Source organism: Bubalus kerabau, chromosome 8, assembly GCF_029407905.1.
Source record: "Bubalus kerabau isolate K-KA32 ecotype Philippines breed swamp buffalo chromosome 8, PCC_UOA_SB_1v2, whole genome shotgun sequence".
Taxonomy (NCBI): domain Eukaryota; kingdom Metazoa; phylum Chordata; class Mammalia; order Artiodactyla; family Bovidae; genus Bubalus; species Bubalus kerabau.
In genome coordinates this window covers 21304850-21326484 of record NC_073631.1, presented here as the reverse complement: position 1 = coordinate 21326484, position 21635 = coordinate 21304850, and the positions used below count along the sequence as shown (strand labels likewise).

Genomic DNA, 21635 nt, shown 5'->3' with positions numbered 1-21635 from the left:
ACACACACACACACACACACACACACACACACACAGGGAAAATCCAAAATTTAGGGAAGTTTTTGGGATTAAACTTTATTTAAAATTCTGGGAAAATCTATTACATATAGTCAGAAATTTTAATCCTTTCAATAAGACGATGTTAGTAAGTGCTCTCACGTTTAAGCTATTCTAAACATCATACTGGGAGAAGGCAATGGCACCCCACTCCAGTACTCTTGCCTGGAAAATCCCATGGACGGAGGAGCCTGGTAGGCTGCAGTCCATGGGGTCGCTAGGAGTCGGACACGACTGAGCGACTTCACTTTCACTTTTCACTTTCATGCATTGGAGAAAGAAATGGCAACCCACTCCAGTGTTCTTGCCTGGAGAATCCCAGGGACGGGGAAGCCTGGTGGGCTGCCGTCTATGGGGTCGCACGAGTCGGACACGACTGAAGCGACTTAGCAGCAGCAGCAGCAGCAGCAAACATCATACTGAAGTCAATTCTAAGGACCTGTCTAAGACATTTTCATTAAGTGGGACTAGAGTAGATTCCAGATTTGTATTTAGAAGAGAATTTGACATAAATGACCCACAAATTCACTTTAAGAGGAAATAATAGCAGATAGAGGGCAGTGATTCTCTGAAGGAGAGCAATATATCTGCAGCATTTGAGAGGTTTTCAAGCTATGCTCACCCTGGCTTCTATCATTCTGTGACAGATAGACTCTAGGGTGGTCACCCACCTGACATTCATGACTTTGTGTAATATCCTTCCTTTGAGCGTGGGTGAAACCTGGGATTTGATTTTGACCAATGACAGAAGTGTTTGTATTTCACTTCCGTGATTATTGTACACTACATATGACTCTATTTTGCTAGCCAACTGGCTCCATGCACTCTTGCTATCCTAGAAGTAGTAAGCAATCATGTTGGGAGGACCATAGGGCAAGGAATGGACAGTGATGTGTAGGTGATGGCTAGCAAGAAGCCTAGGCTCTTAACCCTCAAGGAAATATATTCTACAACCCACCTAGTCTTCTTGAAAGCTTATACTTTTGGAGTCAGGACTCCAGATAAGAACAGAACCCAGAAGATACCTTGATTGTAGCCTTGTGAGATCCTTAGCTGAGGACCCACTAACCTATTCTTGTACCCCTGATCCAGGGAAACTTTGATGTAATGAGTGTGTTGTTTTAATCCTTTAACTTTGAGGTAGTTTGTTACTTCACATTAGATTACTAATATTATATATATACATCCCCATCTTAATTTAAAAATATTTCTCAGTGAAAATTTGGTTACAGCCCTTGAAGATTTTTTATTTAAAAACACCCACTAGATTCTTATTATAAAAAAGTAATGCTTCATATATCGTTCGAAAACTTGTAAAATGATTGCCCCTTCCTCATGAATAGACAGTGAGGCTAGAGTGGATTTTAATACATTATGCTTCCCTAAGGCACTTTATTATCATATCAAATTCCTATATTTTTGCTACCAGAATTTTTTGTATCTCCCAGTGCAATATATTGCTCTAGGGATTTGAGATCACATTTAGACAGAGAAAGAGGAGAGAGAATCAAAATAAGGAATGAACTTTGGCTAATGAGATTAAGCCATCATAAAATGTATAAAACTTGTACATAAAATTTATACTGTTCAATCTGGATCAACTGAACTGTGTGAGAGGCAGTGAAGTGAAAGTTGTTCATTCATGTCCGACTGTTTGCAACCCCATGGACTGTAGCCCACCAGGCTCCTCTGTCTGTGGAATTCTCCAGGCAAGAATCCTGGAGTCGCTTGCCATTTCCTTCTCCAGGAGATCTTCCTGACCAGGGATTGAACCCAGGCATCCTGCATTGCAGGCAGATTCTTTACCATCTGAGCCACCAGGGAAGCCTGTATGAGTGGGAATACAAGTATATATTCAGTATGTGTACTGTTGTCATTAAGAAAAAAAAAGAAGAGAATTTCTGTCAATTAAGGAGTTTATTTCAAAGGGAGTATATTTCCTTTTGGAAATTAGTAACTTTGATTAGGAATCAGGATGCTATAAATTTTATTCTTCCGTGAAAACAGAATTTGGTATGCACAACTGCCATAAAAGAGGAGTCAGATTGCTCTAAAACTAGTGATAAATATTCATGAGAATAATCTAGACAGATAAGAAAATAACTAGCTTTATATGTAAGCTTATTTATCCCCTTATTTTAGAAGGGATTATTTTAGTAATGTGTTTAGAATAGTTAAAATATCTTGAACCAGAGTTGAAGAAAGAAAACACAAAGTTAGTAAGTATTAGAATTGAGGACTGTGTTGAATATCCCTTGAGCTCTGAAGGTAATCCAGACCCTCAAACAATGCAACTCTTTCCAGAAGGCTGGATGTTCTGTCAAAGCCTCTTTTTAGTTTCAAGTTTTAACAAATATGGAATTTAATAATTCTTGTTTAATCACCCAGTTCGATTTCTTTTCTTTTCATCTTCCAAACTTTGTAACTGAGGCTCCTTAAAGTTCACCTCCAGGTTCAGTCCATGACTCCTGGTTAATGTAAGAAAGACTTGAGCAATACTTCAAGGCCATGAGATGCATGGGCTTATCTACGCTGGTTTTTTGGCTTCATGCCCTAATTTCAGGCTGCTTTGGATAGAGTTATAGCTCTGTATTTACTAGGTTTATAATCTTATGGACTTTCTTAACCTTTCCAGCTATATTTTTCTGTTCTCCAAAATGGAGATTATAATGACTCCTACTTCATAGTAATGCTCTGAGAATTAAACGAGACACTCCATATAAAGTACATAGAACAAATATATTCTACAGTGTCAATAAAAGTCGGTAATGATGTGTTTTTTCTGCCAAAAACTAGGTTTTTTTTATTGCCTTTTCCTAGGGCCAAACATGCTTCTCAATTCAACCTTTTTCTGCTTTGGTTCCCTGGCTGTATGTTTCACTTGGTTGAACATCCTGTTCCCTAACATTCTGCTAGTGAGTCTTCCTAGATGGTCTGCGCTTCCTTTAATTCCCTAAGGTTGTATTCAGTCTCAGTCCCTTGCCATGGGTCCTTGGATATGTCTCTGTCATTCTCTGTACATATATTTTAGCCTCAATATTGTCCCTATTTGACTTTAGTGTAGCAGACAATTTATTAGATTGGATGTCAAGTATCCTGAGTTTTAATGCTGCCTAACCCACTGATTCCAAATAGGAAAAGGAGTACGTTAAGGCTGTATATTGTCACACTGCTTATTTAACTTATATGCAGAGTACATCATGAGAAATGCTGGGCTGGAAGAAACACAAACTGGACTCAAGATTGCCGGGAGAAATATCAATAACCTCAGATATGCGGATGACACCACCCTTATGGCAGAAAGTGAGAGGAACTCAAAAGCCTCTTGATGAAAGTGAAAGTGGAGAGTGAAAAAGTTGGCTTAAAGCTCTTCAGAAAACAAAGATCATGGCATCTGGTCCCATCACTTCATGGGAAATAGATAGGGAAAGAGTGGAAACAGTGACAGACTTTATTTTTTTGGGCTCCAAAATCACTGCAGATAGTGATGGCAGCCATGAAATTAAAAGATGCTTACTCCTTGGAAGGAAAGTTATGAACAATCTAGATAGTGTATTGAAAAGCAGAGACATTACTTTGCCAACAAAGGTCCGTCTAGTCAAGGCTATGGTTTTTCCAGTGGTCATGTATGGATGTGAGAGTTGGACTGTGAAGAAAGCTGAGCACCGAAGAATTGATGCTTTTGAACTGTGGTGTTGGAGAAGACTGTTGAGAGTCCCTTGGACTTCAAGGAGATCCAATCAGTCCATTCTGAAGGAAACCAGCCCTGGGATTTCTTTGGAGGGAATGATGCTGAAGCTGAAACTCCAGTACTTTGGCCACCTCATGCGGAGAGTTGACTCATTGGAAAAGACTCTGATGCTGGGAGGGATTGGGGGCAGGAGGAGAAGGGGACGACAGAGGATGAGATGGCTGGATGGCATCACTGACTCGATGGATGTGAGTCTGAGTGAACTCCGGGAGTTGGTGATGGACAGGGAGGCCTGGCGTGCTGCGATTCATGGGGTCGCAAAGAGTCGGACACGACTGAGTGAACTGAACTGAACTAAACACAATCCAATACTCTTGCCTGGCAAATCCCATGGATGGAGGAGCCTGGTAGGCTGCAGTCCATGGGGTCGCTAGGAGCGGACACGACTGAGCAACTTCACTTTCACTTTTCACTTTCATGCATTGGAGAAGGAAATGGCAACCCACTCCAGTGTTCTTGCCTGGAGAATCCCAGGGACGGGGGAGCCTGGTGGGCTGCCATTTATGTGGTTGCACAGAGTCAGACACGACTGAAGCATCTTAGCAGCAGCAGCATGCCACTAATAAACTGCATATTTTTAAATGATTGATTCTCAATCTTGACTAGATATTAGAGCTGCCTATTGTTGTTATTTGTTTTTGTTTAGTCACTCAGTCATGTCTGACTCTTTGTGAACCCATGGACTATAGCCCATCAGGCTCCTCTCTCCATTGGACTTCCCAGGCAAGAATACTAAAGTGGGTTGCCATTTCATTCTCCAGGGACTCTTCCCAACCCAGGGATCAAACCTGAGTCTCCTGCATTGGCAGGCAGATTCTTTACTGCTGAGCCACCAGGGAAGCCCAAATGAAAGTAATTAATGGTTAATATGAGGATGAGCCCCAAGCCCAGAATGGTGATCATTCTAGGCAAACAGAGCCAGAAATGCAGTTGGTTTAACATTCATAAATCAAGCGTATACTACACCCTGTTTATAAAATGAGGGAGAAAATTAAATGATCATTTCAATAGATGCAATAAAAATATTTTTTAAGATTCAAAGCTCATTTTGAATAAAAGTCTTAGTGGCCAAAGATAAGAAGGGGACATCTCTGATCTGATCAAAGGAACTGTAGTGAGCTGAGTTGGGGCCCCAGAGATATTTACACCCTAACCCCAGCCTGTGACTGTGTTATCTCATATGGAAAGGGGACTTCACAGATGTGGTTAAGGACCTTGAGATGGGAAGATGGTCCTCTATTATGTACGTGAGCCAATATAACCCAAGGATCCCTACTGAGGGAGGCTTGAGAGGAGGAGTGGCTGCAGATGTAGAGCTGGGATGCAGTTAGACACTGGAAGGTGCTGCTCCTGGGGGTGAATAGATTTTGCTAAATATTAAAAATATGGCAGTCATTAACCCAGAAATTATGGTTAGTAACTTTGGAGTGTGCCTAAGATTATAAGATTTTTGTTTTGTTGTTCATTTTGAAACATACCTATGAGAGATACCAGAGAAGGCAATGGCACCCCACTCCAGTACTCTTGCCTGGAAAATCCCATGGACGGAGGAGCCTGGTAGGCTGCAGTCCATGGGGTCGCTAGGAGTCGGACACGACTGAGCGACTTCATTTTCACTTTTTACTTTCATGCTTGGAGAAGGAAATGGCAACCCACTCCAGTGTTTTTGCCTGGAGAATCCCAGGGATGGGGGAGCCTGGTGGGCTGCAGTCTATGGGGTCCAACAGAGTCAGACACGACTGAAGAGACTTAGCAGCAGCAGCAGCAGCATGAGAGATACTGATTCATAGCCAGGATTAAAAATTACTTCTTCATTCATTTAAAATTTACTCAGCCAACTTTCATTGAAATCATAAAACTAGTAGGACTTGAATGTACAATACCTAATACCACAACATCCCTATCTTCATCCTGCCTAGAGAGATAACAAGTTGGGGCTTTGTCTATTTTCTAGTAAAATTTTTGGCATATCAGTTCAGTTCAGTAGCTCAGTCATCTCCGACTGTGTGACCCCATGAATCGCAGCACGCCAGGCCTCCCTATCCATCACAAACTCTCAGAGTTCACTCAGACTCATGTCCATTGAGTCAGTGATGTCATCCAGCCATCTCATCCTCTGTCGTCCCCTTCTCCTCCTGCCCCCAATCCTTCCCAGCATCAGAGTCTTTTCCAAATGAGTCAACTCTTCCCATGAGGAGGCCAAAGTACTGGAGTTTCAGTTTTAGCATCATTCTCTCCAAAGAAATCCCAGGGCTCATCTCCTTCATAATGGACTGGTTGGATCTCCTTGCAGTCCAAGGGACTCTCAAGAGTCTTCTCCAACACCACAGTTCAAAAGCATTAATTCTTTGGTGCTCAGCTTTCTTCACAGTCCAACTCTCACATCCATACATGACCACTGGAAAAACCATAGCCTTGACTAGACGGACCTTTGTTGGCAAAGTAGTCTCTGCTTTTGAATATGCTATCTAGGTTGGTCATAACTTTCCTTCCAAGGAGTAAGCGTCTTTTAATTTCATGGCTGCAAACACCATCTGCAGTGATTTTGGAGCCCCCAGAAATAAAGTCTGTCACTGTTTCCACTCTTTCCCCATCTATTTCCCATGAAGTGGTGGGACCGGATGCCATGATCTTCGTTTTCTGAATGTTGAGTTTTAAGCCAACTTTTTCACTCTCCACTTTCACTTTCATCAAGAGGCTTTTGAGTTCCTCTTTACTTTCTGCCATAAGGGTGGTGTCATCTGCATATCTGAGGTTATTGATATTTCTCCCAGCAATCTTGAGTCCAGTTTGTGTTTCTTCCAGCCCAGCATTTCTCATGATGTACTCTGCATATAAGTTAAACAAGCAGGGTGACAATATACAGGCTTGACGAACTCCTTTTCCTATTTGGAACCAGTCTGTTGTTCCATATCCAGTTCTAATGGTTGCTTCCTGACTTGCATACAAATTTCTCAAGAGGCAGATCAGGTGGTCTGGTATTCCCATCTCTTTCAGAATTTTCCATAGTTTATTGTGATCCACACAATCAAAGGCTTTGGCATAGTCAAATGTTGCTTGGCCTTAAAAATAGCATATTTACTATTATGAAACAGCTGATCTCTGTTCCTTGTCCCAGGAATGCCTATGAAATATTTTTAGTGTAAAACAGCATCATTCCATTAGTCTTTTGTGTACTCCCTTCGTTTTTAGGTGTTTACTTTCTAATAAAGGTCTTTGGTATAATATAAATTTCAACATAGAGTGAAATTTTCATTCACTTAATATGTGACTATGTCAATTCCCTTTATTTGCATATATACTGAAATGCAGTGATCTTTGATTTCATAAAACCAGGTTTCACAAGATTTTTTTGCCAAAGAGAATAATAAATGTATATTGCCTGATTGTGTCATACTCATAGATATACATAATTGAGGTAATGATAATAACCTATTCAAGAGAAACAGCCCTATAAACTTCAAAATAGCCAGATAGCTCCAAAACAGCTGCATTCATTCTAATTCATACTTAAGTCCCTTGTTATCACTTGATTAACCGAAGTTCCCTTTAGTTAATTTAGTTAATAAAGATTGTGTAGGCCTGAATGAAGCAGCTTAGCAGAACAGCAATACTGACAAGACAGCATCTTACACCATTAGCTAACATGGGCATGAAGGCAGTGACCATCTACAGTGTGTGAAGTGCCACAGGAAGTCATCAACAGGGGAGGGGAGTTATGTCAGTCCAATTTCTTCAAGAACACTATGTGGGGTTTCAGCTTCCTCCTGCAGTAGATCAGCCTGCTCAATTGCTTTAAGGACATTCTTGGGTATTTCCTGAACTTCTCCTCCCAAAAGAAACTCATCCAAAACAAAATAAGCCTTCTCAAAATTAAAAATGGTATCAGATTCACACACACTGCCAAAATACTTGTCAACTAATTCCACATAGCGATGAACTATTTCCAGGGTAATTAGTTCATTGTCCTGATCCTCAATAGCACAGCAAAAATACAGACTGGCATATCTTTTGTAAACAACCTTCAGATCTCGCCACTCAAGAAAGCTGCACATTTTAGGTTTCCACGGTAAAACGGTTTGAAGAAGTTCTCTTATGATCTTTTTCTTCTCTTTGCCTGATAATGGGACACACCATCTCTGTAGTCGACCTAAAGAGCAACATAAACTGCATGGCGGCCGTGGGACATGCGCGGGGCAGAGCTTTGCCATGGCGGCCGCAGCGGCGACTGAGGGCCAGCCCCTGTCGCTGAGCTGAGGAAGAGAGGCCATTTTGCTGTCACTTTATAGATTATTTTTAGGAAATACAGAGTTCTTAAAGTCTCTTGTATTTTTAGATGATTGTGTTTCTAAGTCTTTAGGAAAGGCCTTTGTACAGTTGGAGAGGTCAGTTATTAGAATGCGTGGCGCTCCCATTACGTCTGAAGAAATAGCCTTTAACCAACTGAATGTACAATGAATAAATTGGTATGTTAAGTATGTGACCATAATCCTTCTGTGCTGGTTGACTAGATAAGAATAGGCACGTGACTCAAGGGCTTCCCTGTCATAATACATTCTTGGTCAATTAGTTTCATTCTCAAAGGAATTTGAGTTAAAGAATATTGGGTAAATATTTACAGCTGAAATGTAGAGATTATTACATAAAGAGGAGTTGGCCGAGTGGTGCAGGGCATGTTTAAAAATCAGTTGACTATTTATGGAGCATGCCATGTCCAAGTGACTAGAACTCCGCACTTCCTAGCTTATATCATTTGCTTTATTCATTTAAAGTAGATTTCTGACAACCATATACATTTGTTTGCATTCCATGAAGTGGAGGACATCTGAGGTGGCTGGGCTGTCATCTGTAGCCTTTAGAAATTAAAGAAGAAGTGGTTAAAACATTGGTATTTGGGCTGGCTTTCTGGTCATTCACCTGAACACCAGAAGAAAGAAGAAGGCAGTTGCCAGGAAAAGACATTAAAATGAAATGAGCTTAACTTTGTATTAAGGATATATTGGCTATTTTTGCTTTTGGTCAGATCAAAAGCATTTATGCACTTTATCAAAGAATTAAAAACCCTTCAGGTGAGGTTCTGACTGTTGGTACCTTCAGTTCAGTTCAGTTCAATCGCTCAGTCGTGTCCAACTCTTTGTGACCCCATGAATCTCAGCATGCCAGGCCTCCCTGTTCATCACCAACTCCCGGAGTTCACTGAGACTCACATCCATCGAGTCAGTGATGCCATCCAGCCATCTCATCCTCTGTCGTCCCCTTCTCCTCCTGCCCCCAATACCTCCCAGCATCAGAGTCTTTTCCAATGAGTCAACTCTTCCCATGAGGAGGCCAAAGTACTGGAGTTTCAGCTTTAGCATCATTCCTTCCAAAGAAATCCCGGGGCTGATCTTCATAATGGACTGGTTGGATCTCCTTGCAGTCCAAGGGACTCTCAAGAGTCTTCTCCAACACCACACTTCAAAAGCATCAATTCTTTGGTGCTCAGCCTTCTTCACAGTCCAACTCTCACATCCATACATAACCACTGGAAAAACCATAGCCTTAACTAGATGGACCTTTGTTGGCAAAGTAGTCTCTGCTTTTGAATATGCTATCTAGGTTGGTCATAACTTTTCTTCCAGGGAGTAAGCGTCTTTCAATTTCATGGCTGCAGTCACCATCTGCAGTGATTTTGGAGCCCCCCAAAAATAAAGTCTGACACTGTTTCTACTGTTTCCCCATCTATTTCCCATGAAGTGATGGGATCAGATGCCATGATCTTTGTTTTCTGAATGTTGAGTTTTAAACCAACTTTTTCACTCTCCTCTTTCACCTTCATCAAGAGGCTTTTTAGTTCTTCTTCACTTTCTGCCATAAGGGTGGTGTCATCTGCATATCTGAGGTTATTGATATTTCTCCCGGAAATCTTGATTCCAGCTTGTGCTTCTTCCAGCCCAATGTTTCTCGTGATATACTCTGCATATAAGTTAAATAAGGAGGGTGACAATATACAGCCTTGACGTACTCCTTTTCCTATTTGGAACCAGTCTGTTGTTCCATGTCCAGTTCTAACTGTTGCTTCCTGACCTGCATACAGATTTCTCAAGAGGCAGGTCAGGTGGTCTGGTATTCCCATCTCTTTCAGAATTTTCCACAGTTTATTCTGATCTATACAGTCAAAGGCTTTGGCATAGTCAATAAAGCAGAAATAGATGTTTTTCTGGAACTCTCTTCCTTTTTCGATGATCCAGTGGATGTTGGGAATTTTGTCTCTGGTTCCTCTGCCTTTTCTAAAACTAGCATGAACATCTGGAGGTTCATGGTTCATGTATTGCTGAAGCCTGGCTGGGAGAATTTTGAGCATTACTTTACTAGCGTGTGAGATGAGTGCAATTGTGTGGTAGTTTGAGCATTCTTTGGCATTGCCTTTCTTTGGGATTGGAATGAAAACTGACCTTTTCCAGTCCTGTGGCCACTGCTGAGTTTTCCAAATTTGCTGGCATATTGAGTGCAGCACTTTCACAGCATCATCTTTCAGGGTTTGGAATAGTTCAACTGGAATTCCATCACCTCCTCTAGCTTTGTTCGTAGTGATGCTTTCTAAGGCCCATTTGACTTCACATTCCAGGATGTCTGGCTCTAGGTGAGTGATCACAGCATCATGATTATCTGGGTCATGAAGATCTGTTTTGTACAGTTCTTCTGTGTAATCTTGCCACCTCTTCTTAATATCTTCTGCTTCTGTTAGGTCCATACCATTTCTGTCCTTTATCGAGCCCATCTTTGCATGAAATGTTCCCTTCATATCTCTAATTTTCTTGAAGTGATCTCTAGTCTTTCCCATTCTGTTGTTTTCCTCTATTTCTTGCATTGATCACTGAGGAAGGCTTTCTTATCTCTCCTTGCTATTCTTTGGAACTCTGCATTTGGATGCTTATATCTTTCCTTTTCTCCTTTGCTTTTCACTTCTCTTCTTTTCACAGCTATTTGTAAGGCCTCCCCAGAAAGCCATTTTGCTTTTTTGCATTTCTTTTCCATGGGGATGGTCTTGATCCCTGTCTCCTGTACAATGTCACCAACCTCAGTCCATAGTTCACCAGGCACTCTGTCTATCAGGTCTAGTCCCTTAAATCTATTTCTCACTTGTATAATCATAGGGATTTGATTTAGGTCATACCTGAATGGTCTAGTGGTTTTCCCTACTTTCTTCAATTTAAGTCTGAATTTGGCAAGAAGGAGTTCATGATCTGAGCCATAGTCAGCTTCTGGTCTTGTTTTTGCTGACTGTATAGAGCTTCTCCATCTTTGGCTGCAAAGAATATAATCAGTCTGATTTTGGTGTTGACCATCTGGTGATATCCATGTGTAGAGTCTTTTCTTGTGTTGTTGGAAGAGGATGTTTGCTATGACCAGTGCATTTTCTTGGCAAAACTCTATTAGTCTTTGCCCTGCTTCATTCTGAATTCAAGGCCAAATTTCCCTGTTACTCCAGGTGTTTCCTGCCTTCCTACTTTTGCTTTCCAGTCTGCTATAATGAAAAGGACATCTTTTTTGGGTGTTAGTTCTAAAAGGTCTTGTAGGTCTTCATAGAAGTTTTCAACTTCAGATTCTTCAGTGTTACTGGTTGGGGCATAGACTTGGATTACTGTGATATTGAATGGTTTGCCTTGGAAATGAACAGAGATCATTCTGTTGCTTTCGAGATTGCATCCAAATACTGCATTTCAAACTCTTTTGTTGACCATGATGCCTACTCCATTTCTTCTGAGGGATTCCTGCTCGCAGTAGTAGATATAATGGTCATCTGAGTTAAATTCACCCATTCTAGTCCATTTTAGTTTGCTGATTCCTAGAATGTCGACATTCACTCTTGCCATCTCTTGTTTGACCACTTCCAATTTGCCTTGATTCATGGACCTGACATTCCAGGTTCCTATGCAATATTGCTCTTTACAGCATCGGACCTTACTTCTATCACCAGTCACATCCACAGCTAGGTATTGTTTTGCTTTGGCTCCATCCCTTCATTCTTTCTGGAGTTATTTCTCCACTGATCTCCAGTAGCATATTGGGCACCTACTGACCTGGGGAGTTCCTCTTTCAGTATCCTATCATTTTGCCTTTTCATACTGTTCATGGGGTTCTCAAGGCAAGAATACTGAAGTGGTTTGCCATTCCCTTCTCTAGTGGACCACATTCTGTCAGATCTCTCCACCATGACCCGTCCATGTTGGGTTGCCCCACGGGCATGGCTTAGTTTCATTGAGTTAGACAAGGCTGTGGTCCTAGCGTGATTAGATTGACTAGTTTCCTGTGAGTATGGTTTCAGTGTGTCTGCCCTCTGATGTCCTCTTGCAACACCTACCGTCTTACTTGTGTTTCTCTTACCCTGGACGTGGGGTATCTCTTCATGGCTGCTCCAGCAAAGCGCAGCTGCTGCTCCTTACCTTGGATGAGGGGTATCTCCTCACCACTGCCCCTTCTGACCTTGAATGTGGAATAGCTTCTCTAGGCCCTCCTGCGCCTGCACAGCCACTGCTCCTTGGAGGTGGGGTTGCTCCTCCTGGCCTCGGTCACGGGGTAGGTCTTCGGCCGCCGCCCCTGGCCTCAGGCGTGGGGCAGGTCCTCCTGGCCACCACCCCTGACCTCGAACTGGGGTAGCTCCTCTCCTCCATTCCTGCGCTGTCGCAGCCTGGCACTCTGGGCCACAGCCCCTGACCTCGGATGCGGAGCAACTCTTCCCGGCCACCTCCCCTTGGGCATGGGGTCCTCCTGGCTTCTGCCCCTGACCTCGGACGTGGGGTAGTTCCTCTTGGCCGCCCTTGAGCCCAACTCCCATGCTTTTTCCAGGGAAATACTGAACTCCGGTGTGGTACCTGAGTGGCATGAGGTTGGGCACTGCTGAGAGCAAGTGAGAGAGAGAGAGACAGAGACAAAGAAACAGAGAGAGACAGACTGGGGGATGGGGGGGTAAAATGATAGTCACTGCTACTTGTTCACATAGAAAAGTCATTCTTCCTCAAGTGCCTCAGGTTCCATGTTTTAAATTAATATGTGCTGCACAGAAACAGCCAGCGCATCATTTTGTTTCTCCTCTGCCAGTGACAGCCTGCAGTCCGAAGCCTGGTGAAAAGAGTTGAACTCTGCATGCTACAAGTACTCATTTTTTTTTTTTTTTGAATTACTCCTTTAACTTGACCAAACAGGCTTTGGGTACCAATTGTTGCATTTCCTTTTCTTTCCTATAATAGCTAAATTTGCTCACTCCCCTTTAGGCACTTTCTTTTTCCTTTTTTCCCCCCTTAATTTGGTGAAGGAACAGTGGTTATAATTTCAAATGAAGTTATTCAGTGGCACTTTTGTTGACTCTTGACCGAATCCTTTTTAGAAATAAATAGTGGCATTGAAAGTGCACTTCCACTTCATCAACCACAGGTTACTCAATCCTAAAAAGGCTTTTTGAAAGGCGGCTACTTCTTGGGGAAGCTAATTTTCTATATTTTGGTTTATTCTGAGAATGAGAGAAAAGGTATTATTCAAGGTATTCATTTCAGAAATGCCAGAAAACAAATGCTTCTTAAACCTTTACTTTTGGCATTATTGTTAAGGACCAAGTGAAGAAAAGCCAATAAGCAGAGTTTCTGATTGCAAAGAGAGAAAATCATACCTCTTCTATACAGACTGTTCAAGGTATCACTACTGTAAGGAGGACTTCAGCCAGAGGCAAAACCCAAAATATGTAAATCCTTTCCCAACCTGAATTATAAAATTATTCCTGTATCACTTGCTTCAGAGATTATAAAAATTTTAATACGAGAAAATATTATCACAAATAATTACAATTCTGCTTTCCATATTACCAAACTAGAGTTCTTTAAACTGTGCCACTGTCCTTTCTCACCTGTCACTAGACACTGTTTAAATGCCTCCAAACAGTTGATGGGGAAGCTTCATTTAAGAATTCTATTTCTCTGTACTACTGGAAAAAATTACTGCACCAGAGAACCATACATCATAGCTTTGTCCTTTATAAAATGATGGCGTATGTATCAAAATTGGTTTCCAGCTGAACAATTTTATATCTGAATTTTATATCAATCTAGCACCAGCATTAGGACCCTGAGTTTAGTAGTCAAAGAAATTTGGGTTCAAATCATGACTTGTAAGGGCTTCCCAGGTATCTCAGTGGTGAAGAATCTATTTGTCGGTGCAGGAGCCATAGGAGACAGGGCTTCGATCCCTGGGTTGGGAAGATCCCTGGGAGGAAGAAATGACAACCCACTCCAGTATTCTTGCCAGGATAATCCCATGGACAGAGGAGCCTGGTGGACTATAGTCCATGAGGTTGCAAAAGAGTCGGACATGACTGAGAGTGCACACACGCACATGACGTGTAAATTTCTAGTTGTCTGTGGGTGAGTTAACTTGATCTCTCTGCCCCACGTGCCCATAATGAATGTTGGGTAGACATTTATAATGTCTATTATACGTTCAGTTCAGTTCAGTCGCTCAGTCGTGTCTGACTATTTGTAATTTTTAACTGCATAATGAAATTAATATGTTTATGAAACATTTGAGTATAAAGCTGAAAAATTATAGTTTTTTATAATCTGAAGTTAACAGTGAGCTGAAAGCAAATAGATTTTGTGGTTGTTTTTCATATCTAATTCATCAAATAGCTTTTTGTGCACTCTTTAAGATCCTTTAACTTATCCAAGGTCATATGCTATAGCAATAAAAATAAAACCGAAATTTAGTACTCAATAGGCAGAGGATTGAATATAGAGTTATTAACTTAAAATAATGGTTATTAGAAAATATTCAGAATTAAGTACATAGAGAAATAATATGAAGAATGCAAAGCAAATTGTGAGCAATCTGAGGCATAAGGACTAGAGTGTATCCAATTATTTACCCCTGACCTACCAAAAAGAAAGAGAGAGAGAGAAAAAGAGAAAGAAAGAAGGGGGGGGGAACACAGAGTATCGATTATAAAACAAATTATGAGATGGTAAATTTAAGCCTTAATATATCAATATTTACCCCATATTTAAACTGATTAAACCTTGAATAAAAATAAATTAATTAAAATTCAGATAATGTGGGCAGAAGATTTAAACTGGAATTTCAAGTAACCAGGAAGCATATGAAATGACTTGCATTATCTACTTAGTCATAAGAGGAATATAAACACACATGAATATCAGATATCATTAAGTAACAGATTGCTAGTATTAAAAAGATTCCATTATCAAGTGTTGGTGAGAATGTGGAGCAATTGGAATTCATCTCAAGTTAATTGATTACTTTGGAGAGGAGGGGAGGAGCAGTACCTGGAATGAATTATGAAAGATCTCCAGTATGCTGATAATATTCTATTTACTGATCTCAGTAGTAATTACATGGGTTGTTAATGAAAATCATTAATCTGTGTACTTATGGTATGCATATTTCTAAAGATCTTTGGTAGAAATAATCAATTCTTTTTACTGGTATGCTTAATATTCCCACCAGGAAATCAAGTAAAACTATAATTTACAGATTTATTCCAACATACACTATTGCAAACTTTACACACTATTACAAACTGAAGATTGAGGTTGCAAATTTGAATTCCTTTAAATATTTCTGGAAAGGATAAAATTGTGGTAAATGACTAAAAGAGTGGAAATGAATATTAAAAGACCTATTCAAGGAATTTATGCTGTTATTTAATGTAGTAGGTAGTATTGAATTTCATTTTTATGTTCCAGGTAGGTAAATGCCAGAAAAAATGATTACCTAAAACATAAAAAGTTTTGTGACCTTGAATTTCAAAATCAGTTCTGGTTATGTGACCTTTCAAAATTCTGTCATGTCCTAATGCTAGAGAAAATGAAATTTGTGAATAACCTCTCTTAGTACATTTGCAACAGTTCTTTCTTATGAATACAATGCCTCTCCTTTTTTATCATTCAGATCTTACATTTAGTCCTTTTATCCAGAATAACCTTTTTCTGTTTCCTAAGCGTATAATCCTTCCTACTTTTGCATTTGTTCCAAAAACTAATTGTCATAGAGCTTCACTAATGCTTTTTATGGGTTTATTTGTTTTCCTAAAACAGTAAAGTCTTTGAAAACAGGGACTGCATCAACCATGAATACACTTTTAATCCCTATGATTAGAGTGGAATACATATACATATCCCAAATATATTTATTGAACAGTGAATAAATGAATCACGATAATGTTACCCTCTGGCTAATAAATGAGATAGTGGAGTTTCTAAATTGTGAAAGCAGTTTCAGTAAATATCTCCACTGAGACCATATTTACAAATAACAATCAAATTGTTCTTGTCGGTTAGTTGCTAAGTCATTTACGACTCTTTTGCAACTCCATGGACTTTAGCCCGGCATTCTCCTCTGTCCATGGAATTTCCCAGGCAAGTATATTGTAGTGGGTTGCCATTTCTGAGGTAACAGCTTTTACTGGAAGTGAAAATATGAAGTATCAATAGTCCATGTAATGGAAGTGTAATATAAATATCTTTGAAAACAACTTTGCTAGAGTTACTTTTTCTTTTTTTTTTTTTTTTTAACTTCCAGACTTAACACTTCAGTTTAGTTACTGCTTTCACAGCAAATAGTTTTAACATATATTCAGATTTTTCCAATCAGACTTTTCTCTTCCCGAGTCAGTTTTGGTACAGAAAGGCACAAACCATCTTTATTTAGTTTATTAAAAGTGCCAAAGTTTCAAACCATGTTTAGATTGGATAGTTTTTGCAGACTCCTCTCTGCAATACTTTTTTTCCTTTTCCTGATTATCATAATGTATTTAGTTTATCCCTAAATAATAACTTCTCATCATTTTCTTGTTTAGTAAATACATACCAGTGTTCTCCAATATACCATAACGGTTAGAGCTCCTAATTACTAGTGAATGTTTTGACATTACATATCATATCCTTAGAATTGAAGTATTCCAGTATCTATTTCCACTTAAAGAGGCCAGTGGGGCTCACATTGCATATGTTTGCTCTCTTCCTCTCCGTTCTTCCTGTATAGGAATACACACACACTTACATGTCTGTTTGTCTACCTATAATTTCTCCCAAAGAAGGCAAAGTTATTATAAGAACTAAATTTTCCTGAATGTGTCATTAAAACTGGAGAGGCCATTCTTGAATATGTACTCAGTTCAGTTCAGTTCAGTCGCTCAGTCGTGTCTGACTCGTGGACGTCCCAAAAGTATGAATTATTGTTCTTCTAGGGAGTGTATTCCTCTGATGCAGCAATAATTTGCCTTCCAACTCTAATTGTTTGTTTGGATTTTATTTCTTTCCATAAATGAGGTAATGAGATTTAGAGACTGAAGGACAGAAATTTAATTGACAATGCAATAAACAGACATCTAAAGTAAGTTTTCACAAAAGGATACCACTACTCATTGGAAATTTCAACTATATTCAGAAGGAATGTAAGTGGTTACCTTTTGCAATAGTCTATGAAATTTAGTACCTTCTGAGAATTCCTTTCAATCAGTATTAAGCAAAAGATTCTTTTAAAAGAAGTGAAGATTAGCAATTATGTTCTGTGATTTCCCAATACTGCTTTAACACTTCTCCTGTGGGCCAGATGATGTATCTGCACACTTCAGGGTAAATTCACAGAATGTAATACAAGCTGGCTAAGTTTCATTAGAGCAGAACAGGGCAGATTTTTTTTTTTTTTGAAAGCAAAATGTATTTTAATTTAACACATGCACTATTTTGCCAGAGAAATGCTGTCATTGATGTGGTAGTGCAACTCTAATTCAGATAATATATTTGGTTATATTTTATCTCCAGGTGTTTATATTGTCGGCAACTTAATATTAAAAAGTGATGAGAAGTTTTATACTACTACAATTCAGTGACCACAAAGGCTATTATGATGAAAGCTGCCCAGTTAAAAAAGTACCATGCCCCAGTATGTGGCACAATATCTCCTGAAACAATTACTTGATACAAAACATCTTGCAGTTCCTTGAGGTTTGCTAATAAAAAAATTGAACTATAGAAATAACTTTATTGCAAAAGAGAACAGATTTGCTAATTTACATGTGTTTTTTTTTTAATTTAAAATTCTCAGCATGGTTTTTCTTGGTCTTAGTATGCCACTAGACTTTTCCAATATACATGTATATATAATATACTATTATATTTTGATATGATATTTACTATTTATTACATTAATCCTTAGTGTAGATTCTTTTGAAATCATTTGATTGATTATTTAAATAGAATTTTACTTAAGGGGCCAAATGATTTAAAAAGGAATAAGACTACATGTTGGGCTTCCAGGTGGCACTAGTGGTAAAGAACCTGCCTGCCTATACAGGAGAGGTAAGAGATGAGGGTTCAGTCCATGGGTTGGGAAAACGCCCTGGAGTAGAAAATGGCAATCCACTCCAGCATTCTTGCCTAGAAAATCCAGTGGATAGAGAAGCCTGGTGGGCAACAGTCTATTAAGCTTGCAAAGAGTCAGACATGATTGAAGCAACTTAGCACAATCATGACTACATCTTATAATAATTTTGTCACACACATCGTTTAAGTTTTATTTTTCTGGACTCTCTCTCTCTCTATATATATATATAGACTTCCCTGGTGGCTCAGATGGTAAAGCATCTGCCTACAATGTGGGAGACCTGGGTTCAATCCCCAGATTGGGAAGATCTGCTGGAGAAGGAAATGGCAACCCACTCCAGTACTCTTGCCTGGAAAATCCCATGGACAGAGGAGCCTGGTAGGCTACAGTCCATGGGGTTGCAATGAGTCGGACACGACTCAGTGACTTCCTATATATATATATATATATATATATATATATATATATATATATATTTCTGTCTCAATTTCAGTTTTCATATTTTTTTTTTTCTGGAGATTTGCCATCTCTAGAGCCAGATGGCACCTTACCCTTTGGCTTCACTAGATCTCTTTCTCTCTTTTTTTTTTTACCTTGAACAGGGACCATTTAAAATGATTAAATGATGTATGCCATTGTCTCATTTTGCTTCAGATTTTCATCCCCATCTAGTAACTGGCTCACCTGTGAAGTTGGCCAGAGTTATTCAACAGAGTTCATATGAAATGTGTCGATGATCTTAGTGTCTATGGGAATGGATACAACCCTTTGGACTAACCATAATTCCCCACATTAGCATGATTTCCATAGACCTAGAATTACTAATCACTTGTCATAGAATTTTTTGTACATGGCTATAATTAATCACATTGTAAGTTATGGTAGAAACTATTAGATCGTGGTTTTGCTTCTAAAACACAGATATACAATCAGTGAAGCTGGATACTACCTCTTTATTTGGGTATTTATCTACTTTTCAGAGGAAATAAAATAGACAAAAACCTTTGTTTTATCACCTTAAATATTTTAGGTGTTGGCAATGCCAAAAGTGTAATAAAGTACCGTAGAAAATTACTTTACAAAATTGCTTTATAAATCCTTGATTTTAATTATTTAAATACATCAATAATAATTTAATTTATTGTAAATAGTATATTTTTATCCCTCCCCAAAATCTTTTGCTAATATTTAAGGCAAGACTATGTATGTATATAACTTTTGCTAAGACTTATAGAAGCACCAGTGATAAATGAGATGGAAACAATAATTACAATGGGAAATTCTATTCTTTGTAATCCAAAAAATTTACCATTGTTCCTCAAACAAATATATTTTGTAGTCTTCTAGTCAGGATTCCTCCTTTGGCTCTACTAGGTTAAAATAACAAATCCCCTCATGCAGAACAATGGCTCAGTAGCATTTATGTTTAGCTATAATTTGTTGAAAGACTATTGTTTTCCTGATGTTTTATTATATACAAGTGGGATACTGTTGGCCTGAGCAACAATGAAAAGTCAATATCACACTCCAGGATCTTGCTGCCTGCAGAATGGTAAACAATAGAGACTATGCATTTATTCTTGGCAGTCTCTGAAAAATACCTTGGAGAATTTCTGTAGCATTATGTACTGCAAGCTTCGGTGAAACCACAGACCAAAAAGTGATTTTCATAGGCTCATTGTATTCACAATTTATTGTATGTTATTAAAATAACAAACTTTTATGCTGATATTTGTGATATCCCTAACGACAAGATAATGTGATGTGGAGTAAAGTCACTACAATTATACAGGAGAAGTGTAGCCTAGTGACAGGCTTACTAGGTAAAATGTAGGATCATAAAATTTATTAATAGGGAAGCTAAATTATAACAGGACCTAGAATGCTGCTGCATAGCACAATTTTCTGGACCGTTCCCTGTACAGTCACCTTCTAATTTATTCGCATCTGCTTTCATAATGGTCATCGGATAAAACACCCCTTGTTCAGCCTTTTTTTGAAAAACACTTTAATACAGTTCTGCTGCTCACCATTGGAACTGCCTCTTGTCCCACACAAGGATCCACCTGATGTTCATGTACGGGGCATTCCCTGGCATAGAAATGGCCTTCTCAGCCTTTCCTTGTAACAAAAGGATAAGAAGGAATTGGCAAAACAGAAGGAAACAGGTCATGCCCCTGCATCTGCCAAGAAGCCCAAAGGATTACGTTGGCAGTGAGTATCATCTTCCAGAGTATAAAGTTACAGCGTGGTGAACAGTAGCATGCATTTTACTGCTGAAGGGGATTATTTTTAGAGGAGTTTTAACAGCTTATACAAACTGTGTTTTACTTGCTTCTGTGAGGTGAATGATTTATTTCAAAGTTTAGCTAAAATAGGGTGAGTGCTGATGCTTATTGAATGTTTGTAGTAGACCAAATATTGTCTTAGGAATGAACATAGATTTTTCAGTAATGCTTATCTTAGCTCTGCCAGGAAAGCATTTTCATTAAATTTTACAAATGAGGATATCTGCTTCTATCAACTTGCATTACTCTCTGTAGCTCAGGATAATACATCTTCATCTTATTCAGATGGCTTCCTTGGTGTCTCAGTGGTAAAGATCTTGTCTGCCAATGCAGGAGACACAGGTTCAATCTCTGGGTGGGAAAGATCCCCTGGAGAAGGAAATGGCTACCCACTGCAGTATTCTTGCCTGGGAAATCCCATGGACAGAGGAGGCTGGTGGGCTATAGTCCATGGGGTTGCAAGAGTTGGGCATGACTTAGCAACTGAACCCCCACCACATTCTGATAGATGTGAGGTGGCATCTCATGTAGATTTGATTTGCATTTCTGTGATGATTAGTGATGTTGTGTATGTTTCATATTGCTGTTTGACATCTATTGTCTTCTTGAGAAAAAATACCTATTCACGTCCTCTTCAGATTTTAAATGGGGTTGTTTGTTTTTTGATATTGACTAGTATGAGTTCTTTATATACTTTGGATATTAACCTTTTACAGACATATTGCTTGCAAATATCTTCTCACATTCAATTAGCTGTCTTTTCTTTTTATCAAAGGTTTCCTTCACTGTGCAAAATGTTTTTTTTGTTTGATGTAATTCAACTTGTATAATTTGCTTTTGTTTCCCTTGCCTGAGAAGATAGATTCAAAAATATTATTATAACTAATGTCAAAGAGCATACTGTTTATGTTTTCTTCAAGGAGTTTTATATTTTGAGATCTTAAATCAAAATTTTTAATTCACTTTGAGTTTATTGCTTATATGGTATGAAAACTAATCCAGTTTAATTTTTTTGCATATAGCTGTCGACTTTTCCCAGTACTATTTACTGAAGAGCCCTTTTCCCACATTATATATATTTTGCCTCCTTTGTCATAAAGTAATTGGATACATATATCTGTGCTCTTATTTTGCTCTCTTGATCTATGTGTCTGTTTTTTTGACAG

At 39.1% G+C, this 21635-nt stretch overlaps 1 pseudogene; it reads right to left on the bottom strand.

Annotated features, from left to right (window-relative positions):
- Positions 1-7451: 7451 nt before the first annotated feature.
- LOC129658950 (AP-1 complex subunit sigma-2-like) lies at positions 7452-7981 on the bottom strand (annotated as a pseudogene).
- Positions 7982-21635: the final 13654 nt, after the last annotated feature.